At 45.1% G+C, this 20,853-nt stretch overlaps 1 pseudogene; it reads right to left on the reverse strand.

Annotated features, from left to right (window-relative positions):
• Positions 1 to 4,248: 4,248 nt before the first annotated feature.
• Positions 4,249 to 20,853, reverse strand: part of LOC117458124 (prospero homeobox protein 1-like) — a 31,171-nt pseudogene continuing 14,566 nt past the window's right edge.

Genomic DNA, 20,853 nt, shown 5'->3' on the forward strand with positions numbered 1-20,853 from the left:
TCATTTTTTAAATTCTAAACGGCAAGACACCCCCCCACTCTGCACTTTTATACAGCAGAAACATTCAAACAGCAGAACCACAAGGTCTGCCCTAAGAGGGGACTGTGTAGTCCCTCTTAGGTCCAGTTCCTTTGGCAAACACTGTTTCTCTGTGAGGGCACCAACACCATGCAGATCAGGAATAACACCTCCCATCATACATTTAACCACAATCATAAGAACTGGCTTTTAAACAATCAAAAATGTGAACACTTTTAACTGTATCAATGTATGATGATATTTCATCTGTTTGCATGTGTGTTTGTTCCTCTCTATTGTTGTACTGCTATTTATTTATTGTTGTACTGATGTTGTCTGCTGTACTCTATTTAATTATGTTTTTATTGTTGTGGTCATTTAACATCTTGCCAAGGACAACAGTTGAAATTAGCCTGCTGGCTAATACTGGCTCATTTACAGCCATGTGGATTAATGTGCACTGTCCTTTAAATAAACAAACAAACTAGCCTTTTCCTGGCCTCAAGTGAGAAACAGGACTTGTTTCTGAAAAAGAAACCCAGCTTCCCCCTCAGCTTTCAAAGCAGATTATTGACCTGACATTTAAAAGAGAGGCAATCATCAAGCCAGATACCAAGGTATTCATAACAGGCAACCACTTCAAGTACTTAGTAGTAACAATATCCAAAGTGGTCTCCGGTGTCTTTTGAAAAGAGCATTACCTTAGTTTTATCAACATTTAAAAGAAGCTTAAGCTCCGCGAGCTGCGTCTGGATAATATTAAAAACTTCCTGCAATTTAACAACAGCCTCCTTAATGGAGGGACCTGCACAGTACATCACGGTATCGTCCGCATGAAAATGTAGTTGCTCCATCCACATTTTGACCTAAGCTGTTGATGTAGATGGAGAATAAAAGTGGACCTAAAACAGAACCTTGAGGAACACCATTTGTAATGTTTAACCACTCAGAAGACAGCCCATCAAACTGAACACATTGGGACCTTTCAGAGAGGTAGTTCACAAACCACCCACTGCTCGGCTGGATATGCCAATACTGACCAGCCTCTACTTCAGGATATGATGATCGACGGCATCGAATGCTTTGGAAAGATCAATAAACAGCTGCACAACTTTTTGTCTAAGATATTGGCAAAATCAAAATCTATGTTGCTTTCTGAAGCCTGACTGATGTTTAGACAGGATGTCATTTTTACATAAAAACGACCTGTTCACTCACTCGGCGTTCAAGAACCTTAGCCAGAGCTGATAATTTAGAGATGGGCCTATAATTATTTAATAAGGTGGCCTCCCCTCCTTTTAGCAAAGGCAGGACATAAGCTGACTTCCATACTTTTGGAATTGTGTTCATGCTGAGGGGGAGGTTAAAAAGAGTAGTGAGAGGTGGAGCAATAAAATCTGCAGCTATCTTTAAAAAGAAAGGTTCTACGTTGTCCGGACCAGCCGGTTTCTTAGGATCTAACCTAGTTAACGCTTCATGAACAACATTAATAGTAAAAGGAGAAAAACTGAAAGGGTTTTCCAGACCACATTGTTCAGAGTCACGGACTGTGGTGTTCACAGAAGCAGAGTTAGTGACAGAATCAAACGGAGAGCCACAGGACACAAAATGCTCATTAAAACAATTTAACATGGTAGCCCTGTCCGATATAGAGCCAGATGCTGTGGTAAGGCACGGAGGTAGCTCATTACGGATATCACCGGTGGATATCGATTTAATGGCTTTCCAAAATGTTCCAGGATTATTCAGGTTTTTTGTGGTAACTGACAGATAATACTTAGACTTAGAACTTTTGATTTGCGATGTGAAGCTATTTCTAAGCTGCCTAAAGCGAAGCCAGTCTACCTCTGAGCCTGATTGCCTAGCCTTTGCCCAGGCCTCGTTTCTCTCATGAAGGAGACTAGACAGTTCAGCAGAGAACCAAGGATTGTCTCGTCCCTTCACTCTAAATGTACGCAGGGGTGCATGTCTATCAATGATCTCCATAAAACCAAGATAAAAATAAGACCATGCCGTTTCAACATCAGCACACAGATCGATTTGACCCCAAACAGATCATGTACTGTTTGCTCCACAAAATGTTTTGTGTCTCTCTTTATGATAATGCGAGGTTGGACCTTAGTGTACCTGATTGTGGCTACAACACATCATTTGCAAATACTCCCACAGATGATTATTTATAGGGAACATTAGTTAAGATGAGATCAATTAAGGAGGAATTATTTGGGGACTTAATGTTAGGGCGAGTAGGACTGTCTTAAATGTGAGTAACATTTAATGAGATGCAAAGGTTTTTAAAATCCTCTGAAACTGCAGTTAACCAGTTAAAATAGCCAAGAAGCACTATTTCCTTGTAGTCAAGTTGTCACGACCTTAACACAAACTGGCACGACCCAGAGACAGTCTTGAACTTCAAGCAAACAGAAAATCCCTCTTAACAGATTACTGGATTAAACAAGCGCTCACAAGGAGGAAAAAACAAGCGTAACAAAAAGAGAATTTAAGATTAACGTAAATCTGTAAAAAATAACAAAATCTGACTAGACTGGAAATGATCCTCTCTTGGCTGAAGCCTGGCATGACCATCCATGGAAACAAACAAGACGAACTGACACAGGACAGGGGGAGACAGGACTATTTAAACATGAGGTGAGTGGGAACAGGTGGACACAATCAGGGGCGGGGCAGACGCTGACCATGGCGGGAAAACACACAAAGGGTGGAAGTACAGGGCCTGAAATAAGACCAGAGGTAAGTACAAAATACAACAGGAAATGGAAAACGAGACATGACATGAAACACGGGGATTTCACCAGAGATAGATGACATAAATAACAGACATGACATGATGTGAAATAACATGGAAACCTGACAGACATAATACATAAACAAAACTAACACATTTGATGAGACACAACACAAGTTGAGATAAAGGATTTGCTAACGAAGACAAAGAGTCCTTGACAGCTGAGGGGGGTCTGTAACAGCCCACCACCATGACCTGTTGACCCTTTGCCACTTCAATAGGTAAGGCTACAAATTCGAGTTGCTTTCTGATTGATTTGGAAACCAACGTGGTTACACTCAACTTTATTAGGTTGATCGGTACAAATACTTCTGTTAATGACCAAATACCTGCACAACTAATGCTATCTGCATAATTTGTACTTGTGTGTTTCATGCCAATCAGAAAATACAACGTAAACATTATACCTGCTAAACATCCGGACATTAGCAAACAGCTTAACGCCTCACAGAGCTTCTAATATTGCCGTGGACTTGTTTTCTCTCATGCTTTCATTTTGTGAGTGCCTTCCTTATCACTTTATGTAAGTTTGATTTTCAATTTGACTTAATGTTTAGACAAAAAACCTTCATAGATCATTACAGGATCCATAACTTTGCATAAACCCATTAACAGTCTATTGGGCCATCATCTTTATCGGGCTTCTGGCAATACAAGCCGTATTAACTGCAAAAGCTAGTCGTGGCAGAAGTGTGTGTCGCCATGTGTTGTGCACACCTTGCCGTCTGCTTCTGTACCGTACCGTACGTAAGAGAGGGAGACTGATGAGGGAAAGGCAGGCAGAGTGCTGGCACTTTATCCCATGCTGGTGATGGTGGTTGGCATTGTGTGGTGCCAGTTAGCGTTTGGCGCCGACACAGAGGGCATGGTGTGTGTTTGTGAGTGTTAGGGAGGTAAGTGGTGTGACAGGAGGACATAAATAAAACCTACCAGAAGGGAGGCAAGGAGGAGAGGAGAGGAGAGGAGAGGAGAGGAGAGGAGAGGAGAGGAGAGGAAGGAAGAGGAATAGGAGGAGTCAGGTTAGTGAGAGAGGATGAACATAGGGCGGATAGAGGAGAGAAGGATAGGGCAACAAGGGCAGACAGGCCTCGTCCCCGTGCCTTTGTGTGTGTATGTGTGTGTGCGTGTGCGTGTGTGTGTGTGTGTGTCTGCATCTTTGTACTGGCTAATCTAGGCGTCAGCAGCTTTTTGAGGCTTTTGTGCTGACAATAATCACACAGCGCTCCTCTTTTCAATTCATCAGCAACAACAACAAGGGATCACATGTCCCCTCCACACAATCCAGAGAGAGGGGAGAGGGCACGGGCAGAAAGTGGCCATCATGTTGCTTAGTTACCGCTTGGGTTGATGGCGATTTGGTGTGTGTGGGCAGGCTCTCCACACCTCTGCTGGGCAAACGGAAAGAACAGTCACTCCCTTTTTTCAAAGAATAATTTATTTCAGGTTGCAGTTGTGATGGATAAACAATGAGTAAACCACTGGTCACATCTGTAGCAAGCATTAATAATAATCACCATCATCAGAATAACATTAATAGGAATAATTATTTCAATTATAAATAATAACAATATCAGAGTGATCAGAGTATTACATCTATACAAGCTACAAATATCAGCATTTTGTCCTATGTCTTCTTTTTTTTCTGCTGTTAAAACCTTAAACACTTCACACATGACCCAAGCTGCTGCCCCTCTTGGCAAAGAGATGCATCTGGCTTTCCCATGATGCTTTGTGGTGACTTACAGTTTCAAGGATCGTATAAGGAAGGAGAGTTTTAATCGGATATATCTGAGTGAGCCACATTTTCCGTGCGGCTGTTTGTACCACAGTTGGTCACCAGTGTCTGAGCGCTGTACAAATCATGTTTTAAAAGAAAATCAATACCAACATGGTTACGTCAATAACATGTCCTCAATACTGTGGACTGAATGTATCCAGCATCAGCGCTATACAGTATATTGAACATATTATATATACATCAGTAGTCGTTGGACCTGATATTAGCTTATCGCAGATCAATACATACTGGTGTATTTCTTTCTTTTTTTCAACTCTAAAATCAGTGTATAACTTTGTAACAAATTCCACATACCAAAATGTGAATTCAAATGTCTTATAGGTGAACAGGAAATAAATAGTAAGTGCGGTAACTGAGATTAACTTGTCTTGTGTCTCGGCTAACTTTGTTTCTGACAAAATGGGACTGGCGGTATCCAGATCTGAGTTCATTTAGAAAGCAACATGAGCCAAGAGGGGCAGTAAGGGGGGGGGGGGGGCAGGGAGAGCCACACGGTCAAAACAAACACCCAGTAAGTCTCAGTACAGTAAGAAGTGGGAGAAGTAAAAAGTTAAATCAACAACAACTAAGTTTATTCATGTCCAGTTTTTATGGGTTCACTCGGGGATTTGGGAATGCTACTGTGCTTTACTATTCAGTGTGTGTGTGTGTGTGTGTGTGTATGTGTGTGTGTGTGGTTGTGTGTCTATGTGACTGGGGGTTCATAGGAGAGAAGCGTATACAAAGGAGCAAAAATACAGAAACATCACTTCCCCCCCCAAAATGCCCATGTAACTTAAAAACATCCACAATAAAAAGATTTATATATATTATCATCTTTATTTTTAGTTCTCCCCTGATCCAGCATCTTCCTCATCCTCCGGAGGCGGATGAAGAGCAGGCTTGGACGAGTTGCGGGCGAACGAGAAGAGGAGCTTTCTGGAAGTGCAACAAGGTTCAATTTCCACTGTTTTGCTTTTCATTCATAAAAGTCTCACGGTTCTCCCGTGTGTCTGACTCTGAGCCGCCTGCCTCCTTCAAGAGGGATATTCTTTTCTTTATAAAACATTTGGAGCGGCAGGTTTGTCTTTAAAAGTTGGGCTGACCAAAATCATCAAATCTCTCCAGAAGCCTCCAAGTAGAACCACTTCAAGTCTCGCATCAAGAGCGTCCTTGTACTGAACCTAGTCTCACTAAAGCATGTTCTCAATGGTCTTCCTTCCGGGTCGCCTTTCCGTCTTCGCCTCAAGTCAGTCATGGAGGAGCTCTTGTAGACAGTTTGGGGATTTGAAGACATCGGGAACCTCGTGGTCCAGTTTGCAGATCACCTTATAGATGGCCTTCTTCCAGGACGGGTCCGCATCCTTCCCAGCCACGATGGCATTAAAGAACTCACGAAGAGTCACCTGGGACACCTCCAGGAATCGCTCGGGAACCTGAAGGGGAACAAAGGGGAAGGGGTGGAGAGAAAAGAGAGAATCATAAGTGATTGTTTGAACTAAAGAGGAACTTCCACTCAATCCCCTTCCCCTTCCATGTCCTTCATGTCAAATACAGAACTGTTTTACTTCTGTATGAGCATGTGTATATGGAGTGCGTACCTCGAAGCATACATCACACGGTCGGACAGGACTTCAGACAATATTCAACAATGCAGCTCCACACTCAACAATACACACTTCAATTGAGAATGGTGTACTTCGTTTACGCTACATATTTTACATTAAGCACTTAAGTGCAACTGAAGTCTGCCAAGTTCTTCACTTTTCTAATATACTTTTCATATGTGCCGCTGCCATTAAAAGACACATATTCTGTCAATATCCATGACTCAAATCATGATTGGAATGCAAACATGTTTAAATATAGACACACTAGATTAGAAAAGTGATTGTGCAACTGAAACGTATCGAGAATGAGGTTAAGTGTGCGTGTGTTTCAGGTGTCCATATATTACTATTCCTGTACCAGGTTCTTCTCCAGCTGTCAGCTTCCCCTTAGTGTACTTCCCCTTTCTTAAAGGCCTCCAGCCGTGTGTGTGTTTGGTCTCAAGAGTTCCTTACGCTCACACAACATGACGGATGACTCACTCGGTCCTTCACAATGGCAGGTGAACAGTTGTCTGTGATCTGTCAAAGCAGTGTGTGTGTGTGACTGTGTGTGTGACTGTGTGTGTGTGACGCAGAGTTTAAATAAGAACGAAGGGATTGTCGGGATCCAATTGTCCTTTCCACATGCAGGCATAAATATACTGTCATCACAGGGCTTTTCGTGTGTGTGTGGGTTGTAATGCTGTGTGTGTGTGTGTGTGTGTGTGCTCATAGCAGTGTTTGACAGCAGAACAATGGCAGACACACCCACCCACACACACACACTTTTTTGTGCCCTTTCTCCCGGGGGCAAGATCATACAAAGACACTTAACAACCTGACTAGATACTCTCCCCCCTCATTTTCCCCCTCTTTGTCTCTTTTTTTGCATGCAGATGCACATGCACGCACGCGCACATGCACACACACACACACACACACACACACACACACACACACACACACACACACAGGAGGCTGACTTTTGCAAAATGAGGTGCATGCTCCTATGCACCCAAACAAACTCACACTCTCACACACACACACACACACACACACACACACCTACTAGAGGACGAGAGAGAGCCGTCTGGGTGTCCCCGTCATGCGTGGCAGGACATGCCAAGGTTAGCCGCAATCAGAACGGATGAATCACCCCGCACACACACACACACACACACACACACACACACACACACACACACACACACACATACCCCCTAAATGATTCCCTGGACTCTCATAGAGTCTGGCTACCCTCACCTACCCTCTCTCTCTTTTTTAGCTGGCCTCTTGAGACCACAGTTATTTATATGAGGCCCTCTGTCACTGTCTTGCTATAGACACTACTGTACACACACACCACACACACACACACACACACACACACACCACACACACACACACACACACACACACACACACGCACACACACACACACACTCTTTTTCGTACAGACTCACCCCAACTATTTAGCTTTACAGGTGATATCTACACCGATTCAGACATGGTAGGTTTTACACAAAAGTTTCACAAAAGTTAGTCTGATTTTGATCATTTTGATGAAGCTCAACATGAAGCTCAACAAATCCAAACCAGTGTATTTGGAAGTGAAATACAATCTGATTTCCCTATTAGACCCACAGTTAGCCGGATGCTGTCGGTGTAAGGGAACCAGGGAGTAGGGTCGTAGTTCTGATAGTTGACTTGTGAAATTCATGTTTTTCTTTTTCACTGCTGCATTTGAGATTCCAGCAATTGTGTTGGTTGAAGCAGTCTTGGTATATGAGATGGAGATTATCGGATGTATCTATTTCAACAACATTTAATAAAGTAAACGCATACTATTATTATCAAACCAAAACCTTTCTGTTATTTTAGGCTAAACCTGTTTTGTTTTAGCTCTGAAGGAAAATCGAGGAAGCCCCAAAGTCAAGCTGCTGTTTTTAATAGTTGCTGTGAATCTCCCCGCTGGGACAAATACAAGTTGAAACCTGAGCTTGATCTTGAAGATGAATGTGCCTTTGAAGCGTCCTGCCCCTCCTGGATTACATCCCTGCTTCATTGTCTCTTCAAATGCGTTATTATCTATACAAATAGAGACAAATCCACTATTTTTAACATCTTCCTAGAATTTCTTTTTCTTATGCTTTCCTTCTGATTAATTAAATTCTGATTAATATTTGTGCGCTCCTCAATCCGGATGATCTGATTGAGCGAAATCCTCTGCATTGAGACATCAATCACAATGCGCTCACATGGTCCACAGTAAGAGAGAGGAAGTGACCTTGTCCTAGAAGGGCCCTGGCCTGAGTGTGTTTGTGTTGCGGTGTGCCTTGTTCAGCATGATGATCGGTGTTTTACATTTTTTTTCAGAACGACGTGCGTCATCATGGCAACGGTGAGAGGACTCAAAAGGCTGAAACAAGACTACAGCGGGGAGACAGAAGGACACGGCCCACTCACAGAGAGGTAGGAAAACTACAAATGAAAATTAAGCAGGGAGGATATTGTGTGTCCGGTCGGGTATCAGCTCAACTGAGCACACACGCGCACACACACACACACACACACACACACACACACACACACACACACAACACAACACACACACACACACACACACACACACACACACACACACACACACACCACACACACACACACACACACACACACACACCGCGCACACACCCACGCACACACTCTGACACACGCCTGGGTCCAGATGCCCAGCTTTGTCTGGCCATCGTAAATCAGTCCAATAAAGAGATCTAAATTAGGCCATCATCAATACAGATGGGCCCGTTTCCCCCATGCCTGTGTGTGTGTGTGTGTGTGTGTGGTGTGTGTGTGGTGTGTGTGTGTGTGTGTGTGTGTGTGTGTGTGTGTGTGTGTGTGTGTGTGTGTGTGTGTGTGTGTGTGTGTGTGTGTGTGTGTGTGTGTGTGTGTGTGTGTGTGTGTGTGATTTACTCCTGGCTCAAGTCTTCATATGGCGTGGAGTTGCCAGGAGAGAGAGTGTGGGTGAGGAATGGGGAAAGTGGGAAAGAGAAGGGAAGATAAAGAGGAAGAAAGACACTTGGTTTCCAGTAAACATAATTCGCATGATTGCTCCGGTTCGGTGGGTAAATATTGGACGAAGGGAGGCTCAATTACTCTCTCTTCACACGCGCACGCACACACGCACGCACATGCACACACACACACACACACACACACACACACACACAACACACACACACACACACACACACACACACACACACACACACACACCACACCCACACACACACACACACACACACACACACACACACACACACACACACAACACACACCACACACCCAGAAGGACAAGAGCCTGTAAATCTCTACATCGCTGCCCAACAAAGAGGCCTACTGGGACGCCCCCTCCTCCTTTTCTCTTCCCTCTCTCTCTTCATCATTCTCCTCTTTTGTTCATCGGCCCCTCCTCTCTTCTTGTAAGTGTAGTTTTACGAGGGACTTAGTGGCTGACTTTGTTTTTATACCTCACAAGCGAAAGCATCACGCGCCGTGTAAGATATTCAAGAGTGATGTTCTCCGTGTGCCGACAAAAAGATTTTTTTCCCATCCAATGTAACTGTTGTGTTAACCTCAATTACCGTCAAAACAAATATTATGTTTCCTGCTTTGTTTGGTTTGATTTAACGGTACGGCAGGGGGCCGCCAGGGGTTTTGCGCCCCATGAAAAGATATCGCATTGGTTACTTAAACATTTTTTTCTTAATGTACTAAAATAGTTTGGGCCCCTGTCAGTCACGGGCCCTTAGCATCGTCCTAACTCTCCACCCCCTCACGGCGCCCCTGGGTCCGGCCCTCTCCTTCACACAGCATCCATGGTGCATGACAGGTCGTAGTAGCAACCATAGCTGCTGATGTTTGATAAACAGGTAGCAGTCGCATAAAAGAGCGCCTCCTGCAGAAAATCACTTCATCACTAAGGCCCGGTGTTAAGCACTTAGCAACAGTGACGTCCGCGCTGCTAATTCAGTCATTTCTTACAGTGCAGGCCACGAGAACAAAAGGGCACTGTTGCACTAAAACATATTTTTAGAATGCAGGAGAGCTTTTTATAAGTAGGTTGCTTCTTCATGAACGCACCGCCCCGTTTGAACACATCTCAAATAGACAGGAAACGTGTCTGTCCCATGTGGAACATCAACTGTCATCCCTCACAACTTCTACTTAGACAATGGATACTCTTAAATGTAGCCAATATCGACATGGTTCCTTTATGGAACAAGTGTCGTCGCTGCCTTAAAGATCAATCACACAATAATAACTCCAGTTCCTCGACTTCTTTTAACATAATGAACGATCAAAAGGAGTAGCTTTATAGTTCCACCTCACTGGCTTTTGTCTCATCTCGTCACCTTCCTTTAAACCCTTGACTCTTCTTCCTTTTCCTTCACTTTTGCGAACCACCTCTTTGACATCTATCCTCATTATCAGCCCATAAGTTCCTGACCCTTCTCTTTTTTCTCCCCTCCCCATTGAGCCCCTTCTCTTCTCCCTGCCGCCTCCCCTCCGCTCCTCTCTTGTGAATAAACCACTCCTCCTCCTCCACTCCTTTTTTCCTCTGCACACTGTCAACATGAGGCTGATGGAGACGTCTGGGTTGTGTGCGTGCGTGCGTGTGTGTGTGTCCTCGGTTGACTCTACCTATTCACCTCTCCTTACGTCTTTCCACCTGCTTTTCCACCCGTCTCTCTGTTTCCTTTCCATCCTCACTCGGCTTCTCGCACAAAAGGGAGAACGCACACCAGGCTCTTAAGAAATCACTGTACAAACACCATATGTCTCGTTCTCAAGGTGGACAAACAGCACGAGGCTGTGTGTGTGTGTGTGTGTGTGTGTGTGTGTGTGTGTGTGTGTGTGTCTTCTCCTCTCCCTTTAAGTCTTTTTACCTCCCCCCATTAACATAGTAGACTTTCACAATGTTTACTCAAGTGTGTGTACACGGGTTTATTCGGATCCAACGCGTTTTTTTTACAAGATTGCCTTTTTGTGCGCCGCTTGATCATCGATCATTTAGCTCACTTGTCCCTTTCAAAACCGTCCTTCTAATCGATGTTGCTCTGTTCAGTTTAAGATGTACACACACACCTTGAAGTCAATGCCGTCCACGTGTTCGTTCCGTGGCCTTGAGGTCCACTTTGCTGTTGGTCAGTACTCATGAACACAATACTCTTAATGTGCAGTCCTTCTGTGGACTGAACACATGCTCTCTGCCCCCGTGTGTGTGTGTGTGTGTGTGTGTGTGTGTGTGTGTGTGTGTGTGTGTGTGTGTGTGTGGTGTGTGTGTGTGTGTGTGTGTGTGTGTGTGTGTGTGTGTGTGTGTGTGTGTGTGTGTGTGTGTGTGTGTGTGTGTGTGTGTGTGTGTGTGAGAGAGAGTGAGAGTGTGTGTGTGCATTGAACTGAGAGGACATATTATTTTTATGCCAACACACAAGCATCTGCTTCCTTTTTCCTCCTCTTCTCTCTCACTCTCCAGCTTTTCCTCTGCTATCAGGTCTGGCTCTTGTCACACACGCTCTGGCAAGAAAATATGTTACACACACACACATACGTGCACACACACACTCACACACATGTCAAGAGAATCCACCCTTCACTATTCCTCTTCATATTTTAATTGTTATCTTTTCTCCTTCAAGCATAATATCATACGGGAAAACATGCGTTGGCACTTTAAGTCGTTCACGTATTTCTTATATCTGACATGATTGTCGGAGATGAGGTTTGGAAGGACTCTTGTAGAATCTGTTAGTTTTCCTTCTCTATTTGCATTGTTTGTAGCTCTTTGAATCTTCATGTATTTTGGGAAACAGACTCACGCACTTCTTTTAGATTCCGTCACGACAAGGACTCTCATTCATTTGTATTCAAAACAGTATTGTTTTGGTTTGAAACTTCAGTTACACACCCCTCCTGCACGCATGTGTGTTCTGCGCGTGCTGTGGGCTGCCCTCATCTGAGGTAATGTTAATGTGACAGAACAAACAGGGGACATGTACACGGTGTACTTTTGTATGTATAAGTGTACATTCAAATCAGGCTACAGTAAAAGGACTTGATTGTATGCCTACAAATATGTTGAAAAAGTTACTTAGTTTGAGTTTTGAGAAAAATGTTATGTACCGTACTTTTCGGACTATAAACCTGCATATGAGCCGCAGCAGCTAAATTGTCCGTCTGTCTTGCTCTCGTTCTGTCTCTCGGTTCCACTTTTACTTTGGCGCGCTACCGGCCTCCAGCTTTTCCCGCTGGAGCTGGAGCCCGCCGCTTAGAGGTGGCGGGCGCGGACCGGTCCTAGAGCCCATAGCGTTAAAGGTGGTTAATTTTACCTGTAAAATCCATAGATTTAGGAGGTTCCCTAGTGGCCGTTAGCTGTACAAAAAAAATGGGGAAAAAAGTCGCGGCTTATGATCCGAAAAGTACGGTATATAAACAAAGATTTGAAAAGGTGCAAAGTGTCTAGTTTGTGGAAATTGCCCTCGGGCTACTGACACTTCAGTATCACTAGCAAGACTTGAGACTTGACTTTCCTCACAAAGATAAATAGGCCTACAGCTCTTGGGGATTCAGTGTCTGGCTCAATGTTGTTTTAACACTAGTTGTTCAGAGAAGGGGGGGACGTTCTTACTATGTATCGATCACGGCGTCAGGACCACACATCCTATGCCACGTTAAGTGAAAACATTAAAGGTAAAGTGGAGACTGAGGGTTTCTCCGGGACATCAGCAATATGTTTCCTTTCTCTGCTGCTCTTTTGTCAATCAGTCACTGATCTCACTGTCTCCAGGACAATGGCAATGAAGTTTCTCTTTGTCCACACTGCATGTGACCGAGAGGAAGGGTCTGCGTCCTGAGATTGCGTCTGTGTGTGTCTCATCTCATGAGTGTGTGCATTTTCTTCTTGTATCCAACAAGTGTGTGTGGTCACATTTTGTACGTGTGTGCGTCCATTCACGTGCTGTGTTTCCCTGGATTGGTGTGTGTGTGCTTATGTGTGTTCTTGGCTTCCTTGTGTGTGTGTGTGTGTGTGTGTGTGTGTGTGTGTGTGTGTGTGTGTGTGTGTTGTGTGTGTGTGTGTGTGTGTGTGTGTGTGTGTGTGGTGTGTGTGTGTGTGTGTGTGTGTGTGTGTGTGTGTGTGTGTGTGTGTGTGTGTGTGTGTGTGTGTGTGTGTCACCCATAGAGGACAATAGCCTGGGTCATCTGACTGAGAGGCTGCAGACCACTCGTATCACATGACAGAGGCTGAAGGCCACGTCTTTGTTACCAGGCCTATTGTTAAAGCTAAGGAGACAGCTGGGACAAGGGAAGGGAATCACTGCATGCACAACACACACACACACACACACACACACACACACACACACACACACACACACACACACACACACACACACACACACACACACACACACACACGTACAGGAAAACCATGCACGCACACACACACACACACACGCATACGCCACCCCTCGTGACTCCAATCAGGCTCAGTGACAAAGATGATGCCTTCTTCTCAACTGGAATACTAAGACACACACTGTCAAACATGCACCCACACACCCACCCACACACCCACCCACACACACACACACACACACACACACACACACACACACACACACACACACACACACACACACACACACACACACACACACACACACACACCACACACACACACACACACACACACACACACACCACACACACACACACACACACACACACACACACACACACACACACACACACACACACACACACACACACACGGTGCAAGCAGATAGCTATAATTATATTGACAGAAAGTGGCAGGTGGCATTGTCTGTAGCACACCGCTCTCTGTAAAGCAGCTACAGACACAGAGAGGAAGACTTAGTTACTTAGTGCTCATACCTTCTTAATGCCATTGAGTGACAGCAACAAAAGTGTGTGTGTAGATTATGAGCTTAGGTGTGTGTGTGTGTATTTAACCTTGTTTTCTAAAAATGTATGTTCATTTTCCTGGCCCCCTATAAGTTCTGTTCATCACACGCTCCCGGTAAGGGAAAGATCGACGTCTTGGTAAAACATGTAGACATTTATCATTTTGACAAAACGCTTGAATATAAATGTTTCAACAGCCTTCAGCGAACAGTATGTCGCGGGATGCCGATCCCAGTCTCCAGTGTCAGAACCTTAAGCGCCCATCCGCCCACACTGACCTACTCAGCAATGTCTTTGGCAAAGCACGTAGACACATTGTGAAGGAGACACGGCTGCAGCTAACTGTGGTCCAATGGAAATGGTTTCATTATATAAGAAAGTGTATAGTTCTGAACTGGTTGTTTTACGTGAAGCCCTGCACACCCGAGTATCAATTTCATGTGCTTTGGTACCCTCTCTTAATATAGTTTAGGGGCTCTCAAAGTAGTTGTCATGGAAATAGACAAATCAAGATAATTAATCATGTCTATGAGTAAAAGACACATCTCGTGTGTGTGATGTCGTGAGTGCCCCGAAGCCCTGAATGAGAGAGAGATCAAAGTCGGATCGAGAAGGAGGAGAGGACAGGTGTAGTCTTTGAAATGTGTGTGTGCGCGGGTGAGGGTGTGTGTGTCTGCCTTCTGGGTAGGTTACAAATAGAAGACGTAAAAAGGTGAGGACAACAGAAAGACGAATGAGACACGAGGAGAAAGGACTTCGGGCTAATGGATTGAGACAGACTATTGTTTCATATTGTGGTGTCGTTAATTCCAAAATGATTAGACACAGCGTCAGCATTTAGCACGATGCGCACGGCTTCAGCTCCAAGCATGTGGCGTACAGCGGGAGAGGGGAAGGGACAATCGGACAGAATCCCCACTTTGTGAATTGGTTACTGAGAGTCGAGCTCGGCCCATGTTCCATGGACTTGAGTGAAGAGGAAGCGGTAGAGACGAGTGAATGGATGAATGAGGAGAGACACAGAAGGACAAAGCGTCTAAAACGGCGGAGAAAGACACGAGAAGTTGAGCCTTTCACAAAGTGCACAGCTTATGAAACCAGATAGCCCTGAAATGTGAGTGTGTGACCACTCTGTGGCCTCCAGGTGTGTGTGTGTGTGTGTGTGTGTGTGTGTGTGTGTGTGTGTGTGTGTGTGTGTGTGTGTGTGTGTGTGTGTGTGTGTGTGTGTGTGTGTGTGTGTGTGTGTGTACGGCTGCCTCAAAGTCAAAGGGCAGATTTTGGTAGCAGCCACACCCACCCTTCAAGGGACGGTATCTCTGCTCTTTCAGACGAACACAAATGAGTGTGTGTGTGCGTGAACAGGTGTGTGTGTGTGTGTGTGTGTGTGTATGTGTGGCGCAGCTGTGGCATGGTTTGGTGCTGCCAGAGCCAGCGAGGATCCTTGAACTGGAAAGATGAGAATGTCCTCGAGAAGGCTTCATAAAATGTCTCATTGTCCCTCTTCAGCCGCCACACACACACACACACACACACACACACGCACGCACGCACGCACGCACGCACGCACACACACACACACCACATATTACAACTCCATCCCTGTCTATTCTTTCTGAGTGGCGAATGTGCTCTGGCATGTTGCTGCTACCAGTGTACTTCAAATATCAACACTCACTCACTCACTCACTCACTCACTCACTCACTCACTCACTCACTCACTCACTCACTCACTCACTCACTCACTCATGCTGCTGGCAGACTTGTCTCAATATAAAAAAGAGAGGACACGTTTCTCTTCCTCTTGGCAGAAGGTAGACGCCGACACCTTTCCCCGAGTGTCCTGGCAAAGAAGTCTCTCTCTGTCTCTGTTTGTTTTCCCCTCTTCTTCTTCTTTTTTTTCAAGGGGAGACTATTCCCTGTTTCCTTTCCCATTCTCCTGCCTCCTTCCTTTCTTTGCCTTCCTCATTAGTTTGTGGGCAGAGCTGCAATTAGGACGGGGGGAAGGAGGAGAGAGGAGACAGTGAGGAGTGAGGGAGGGAGAGAGGTAAACAAGAAAGAAGAGTTGAAAGAATGGACTGGAGAGGAGAGGAGATGGGGAGGTAATTAATGAAGCTGCTATAATTACTGGGGCCTGTTCACGCCAACTAGACACACACACACACACACACACACACACACACACACACACACACACACACACACACACACACACACAACAAATTACTCTCACCTTTCCACGGCATTAACCTACTATGACTATTTAAAATGCTGGCCATGTGCGTTAACTAACGACACAAGCTGTGTCCCAACCCACCATAAAGGACACACTTCCTTATCCACCATGCAGACATTGTTGACAAAGATTATGGTTGTTTTTTTTTACCGGGAAAACATGAGAAAATGCAAATGATGTAACCTGGCAAGGTCTTCTTTTGGCAGGTCATTTGGCAAAGAGCAGATTTTTATGGAAGAAATAAAAGCTGTTGGGGCATAAAGAGGATGAGACAGGTGAAGGGTGGAGCGTTTTGAGAGGGAGAAAGGGGGGAGTGGAAGAGAGAAGAGACTCTGGAGGAGTTAATGATGGGGTGTAGGAGAAAAGAATAAGAGTGGAGGATTTGAAAAGGATAAAAGGAGAGATGAAAAAGGCAGCAGGGGACAAAGGATAGGACAAAGCTAAATGAAAGAGGAATAAGAGTAGACGGACGGGAGGTTGCGAGACAAACAAAATCGGCAGAGGACAGATTCATCAGGAAGGAGAGGAGGCAAGGAAGGAGTAACAAAAAGGAGGGAAGGAGTTGAGGTGGGTGCGATGGGGACAAACCAAGGTGGAACTCTGATGATGCTATATTTGGCAAAAGCAGAAGACTTCTGTGTGTGTGTGTGTGTGTGTGTGTGTGTGTGTGTGTGTGTGTGTGTGTGTGTGTGTGTGTGTGTGTGTGTGTGTGTGTGTGTGTGTGTGTGTGTGTGTGTGTGTGTGTGTGTGTGTGTGTGTGTGTGTGTGTGTGTGTGTGTGTGTGTGTGTGTGTGTGAGTGTGTGTGTGTGTGTGTGTGTGTGTGTGTGTGTGTGTGTGTGTGTGTGTGTGTGTGTGTGTGTGTGTGTGTGTGTGTGTGTGTGTGTGTGTCGTGAGACTTGCTGAATCGGCCATGGTTCCAGTTTCACGCCTCTGAGTTTGACACAGGGGGAGGGAGAAAGAGAGAGAGAGAGGGAGGGAGGGAGAGAGAGGGTCCCTAGCCGGTGATGTTCCCTCAGGGCGGGCGGACGGACGAAAGGGTGGAGGGATGGAAGGAGGGAGGTTAAGGGAGAGAAGGAAGAGGAAAAGAGGTATACCTACCTTTGCAAACACGCCATGGCTTTATGGTGTTTTAGTGAAGTGAGCATCCTTTACTGATCACACTGATATGTTATAGGGCTGCTAACTAGCCGGTTAACCTCATATGTATATGACAAAGAAGAGGCCTTTTCATGAGGGAGCGCACTAACGATCAACCCGGCTTGAGTCTCAGCGGGTCCAGCTTATACTCAGCGGGTCTTCACACGGCCCCATGTCGTCGCTGCTGACCTCAGGTCTGTGCTTCAATGCGTCTTATAACCATTGCAGTAGAGACTGTTGGTGTTCTCCAATGAAATCGATCTGTTCCGGTTACCCATGTTTCCAATTGGGTTGAATGCTTCCTGTGGGTGGAGCCTCTTTCTATTGGAACTGTATTTATACAAATTAAACTACATGTGTAATGTAAAAGTTCTTAGTGTTCTGCTTTCCAGTGTGCTCATGTTCACATGAAGGACCTAATGAAGGCCACGCTTATGGTGTAAGTGGTGGTACTCGTGGCACTAAGTACAAGTGTTTTGGATGTGTGTTCAAAGCCATTGTCATAGTTCTCACACCCCTGACCTCAGTGTGAACCTTGCCCTACAGTCCCCCCTGAAGCCCAACACACACACACACACACACATGATTTGCATGTGTGTGTTTCCTGTTCAAGCTCTTTCCATACACACCATCGCCAAGCTACCTGACTCTCGATATGCAAAGCATTCGCTCAGTGCTCAGATACCTCGACGTCTCTGCAAATCTTTCCCTGTGCGCATTTAAGCTCCAACTTAGCTCAAATGCTTCTCTCCTTAGGCAAAAGAGGAAAGTGTGTGTGTCAGCGTTGAGGTGTGTGTGTGTCCTAATGGACATCTAAATGCTGCTGATGTTACGTTGAATAGTTTAAGGGCCCTCAGGTCCCCTTAGACCAATATTGGGAGAGAAAAAGTGAGGGAGCGAATGTGACTTCTGCAAATCGCTTTGACAAGGACACCCGCGCCTCGAGCGGCGTCCTCTTTCGCCTCATCGAACACACACACACACAAACACACACTGCGACATCCACACCTCAGCAGAATCGTGAGGTGACTGTTGCGCTCTGAACAGCTGACTTGGTAGAGGACGTCTGTGTGAGCGTTGTGCTGAATCCACTTTTAATTCAATTTGGAAAGTGAGCCAAGGAACAGTTTGATGACGGGATTTGAAATATTTGTCCGAGGCCGAATATCTTTTTGAAAAATACAAATCAATCATATGTAAACCCGACTCACCTCAAAGTCGTTGGCCTTGTTGTAGTGCATGTTGAGCGCCCTGAAGAGCTCGGAGTCGCGGCCCACCGCCAGCTCGTCTGTAGAGGTCACGCCCTCGTTGATAGACTGCCGGGCGAACTTCTCCATCTGAATGTAGTAGAACTCCCTGAAGTTGCTGAACCACTTGATCAGCTGGGAGGTGATGCATCGATTGAACTGAAGTCAGAGGAAGAACAGAATATGTTTTGTTAGAGGTTACATTTCTCTGCGCTGAATGCTGCTTCCTGTTGGTGCTGCACTTTCATGGTGGTATTTCATCTAATGTCACATGACCTGGATCCCTATGTGACTGCTAACCTTGGATTATGGCACGAAACCATAACTATATAAGTGTGTACTTGAATAAAACCTTAATTTACCCTAAATGTTATACAAAATGTGTGCTCTGAGTATCCCTACAGTTAACACACTCTGAAGAATACTCCATATCCACCTCATTAGACACTCAAATGCTGTCTGCACCTTGAGGGCTCCTTGTTGTGAAATCAAATAATAAATAATCGCCCCTAGAAACCTTCCTATAATCAAACAAGAACGACCCAAATATGATCTTATTGCTACGCCATCAGGGCTTCCAGACTGGGCTGAAGCAACGTTAAACGGCTCTCATCATTAAACACTGCTCTGGCCCTGCAGGCCTGCGCAGCACGGCAAGGACCTCTGCCACATTAAGACATTTAAGCTGTTTTGCAGATCTTTCAAAACAAAATGTTATTTTTTTGTTTGTAGTTTGTATGAATGCAGGACAGACCTATAAGCAGATATTTTCTAATTCAAAAATCTCATTTAAAACTGACAAACATCTAGAATGTAATTGCTCTATTCACGTGTCTGCTCACTCGCCTCGTCCTCATAAGAAACGAAACGCGGAGAGAACAAGTGCCCAGTGAAAGTGTGTGTGTGTGTGTTCGGTGAAGGGGAAAAACGGCTTTGATACGGAGATTAAGCTCGGTATTGTTACAAGACATTGTCTCACAGGAACAAGGGATGAGCGAGGGACAGATGAATAGAGCGAGGCAGCATGGAAAAGAGAGAGAGTGAGAGAGAGAGAGAGAGAGAGAGAGAGACTAGCATAGGAGGACGGTGAGGGGAAGGGATATTTTTTCAGGAGCGGTCAGAGGGGGTGACATAATGGAGCATAATTGGGAGGCTTGGAGTGTGTGTGTGTGTGTGTGTGTGTGTGTGTGTGTGTGTGTGTGTGTGTGTGTGTGTGTGTGTGTGTGTGTGTGTGTGGTGTGTGTGTGTGTGTGTGTGTGTGTGTGTGTGTGTGTGGTGTGTGTGTGTGTGTGTGTGTGTGTGTGTGTGTGTCACAGCAGAAGCAAAGGGGGTTTGCATAGCATATTGGAAGCAGGGGGAAATTGTGTGTGTTGGGGGGTGTTTTGACCCACAAAAGAGTTTAACCTGATAACTATGTCATTAACACACAAGGCGATGTCATCCCAATCTGCTCTCATAGAAATAGAGCTCTAACATACTTCATTAATTTTCAGAGATGCTTGACCAGAGATATTATAAGATATATCGTGGGGACGCATGAGAATTAACTATCACTTCACAGAAATAATGCTAAATATCTGTAAAAGGTGCCTCTACTAATAAGTCAAGTCTAGTAGGACATATGATAAGCGTATAACATATGTTCAGTCCTGCTATACAATGTGTATTTAATTGCAACGGGAATCTGATGAAAACTGATATTATGCAAATTCGACCGAACCCCAGGTGCTTTCTCCCTGAGCTGCAACGTATGACTTAGTGGGTGTGGACGTGGCTTAACATCTCTTACAGTGGGCTGTTTCTCAAACTGATGGCTTAACTTTGAAAATGCAGATATGTCAGGAATGCAGACAAACACCCAGCCCTCCCACCACCTGCCCCCCCCCCCCCCGTCCAGCTCATCACAATCAGCGCAAACCAAAAGGACGAGAGACAAAAGACAGAAAGATAATGGAGGCGGGGGGGGGGGGGGCAAAATGCTGAGCTTGAGGAATGCCATTTTCAGTTTACAACGAAAAGAGGGAAAGGGAAAGTGTCAGAGAAAGTGTCAGGACGCCCC

Source organism: Pseudochaenichthys georgianus, chromosome 2 (genome assembly GCF_902827115.2).
Source record: "Pseudochaenichthys georgianus chromosome 2, fPseGeo1.2, whole genome shotgun sequence".
Classification (NCBI taxonomy): domain Eukaryota; kingdom Metazoa; phylum Chordata; class Actinopteri; order Perciformes; family Channichthyidae; genus Pseudochaenichthys; species Pseudochaenichthys georgianus.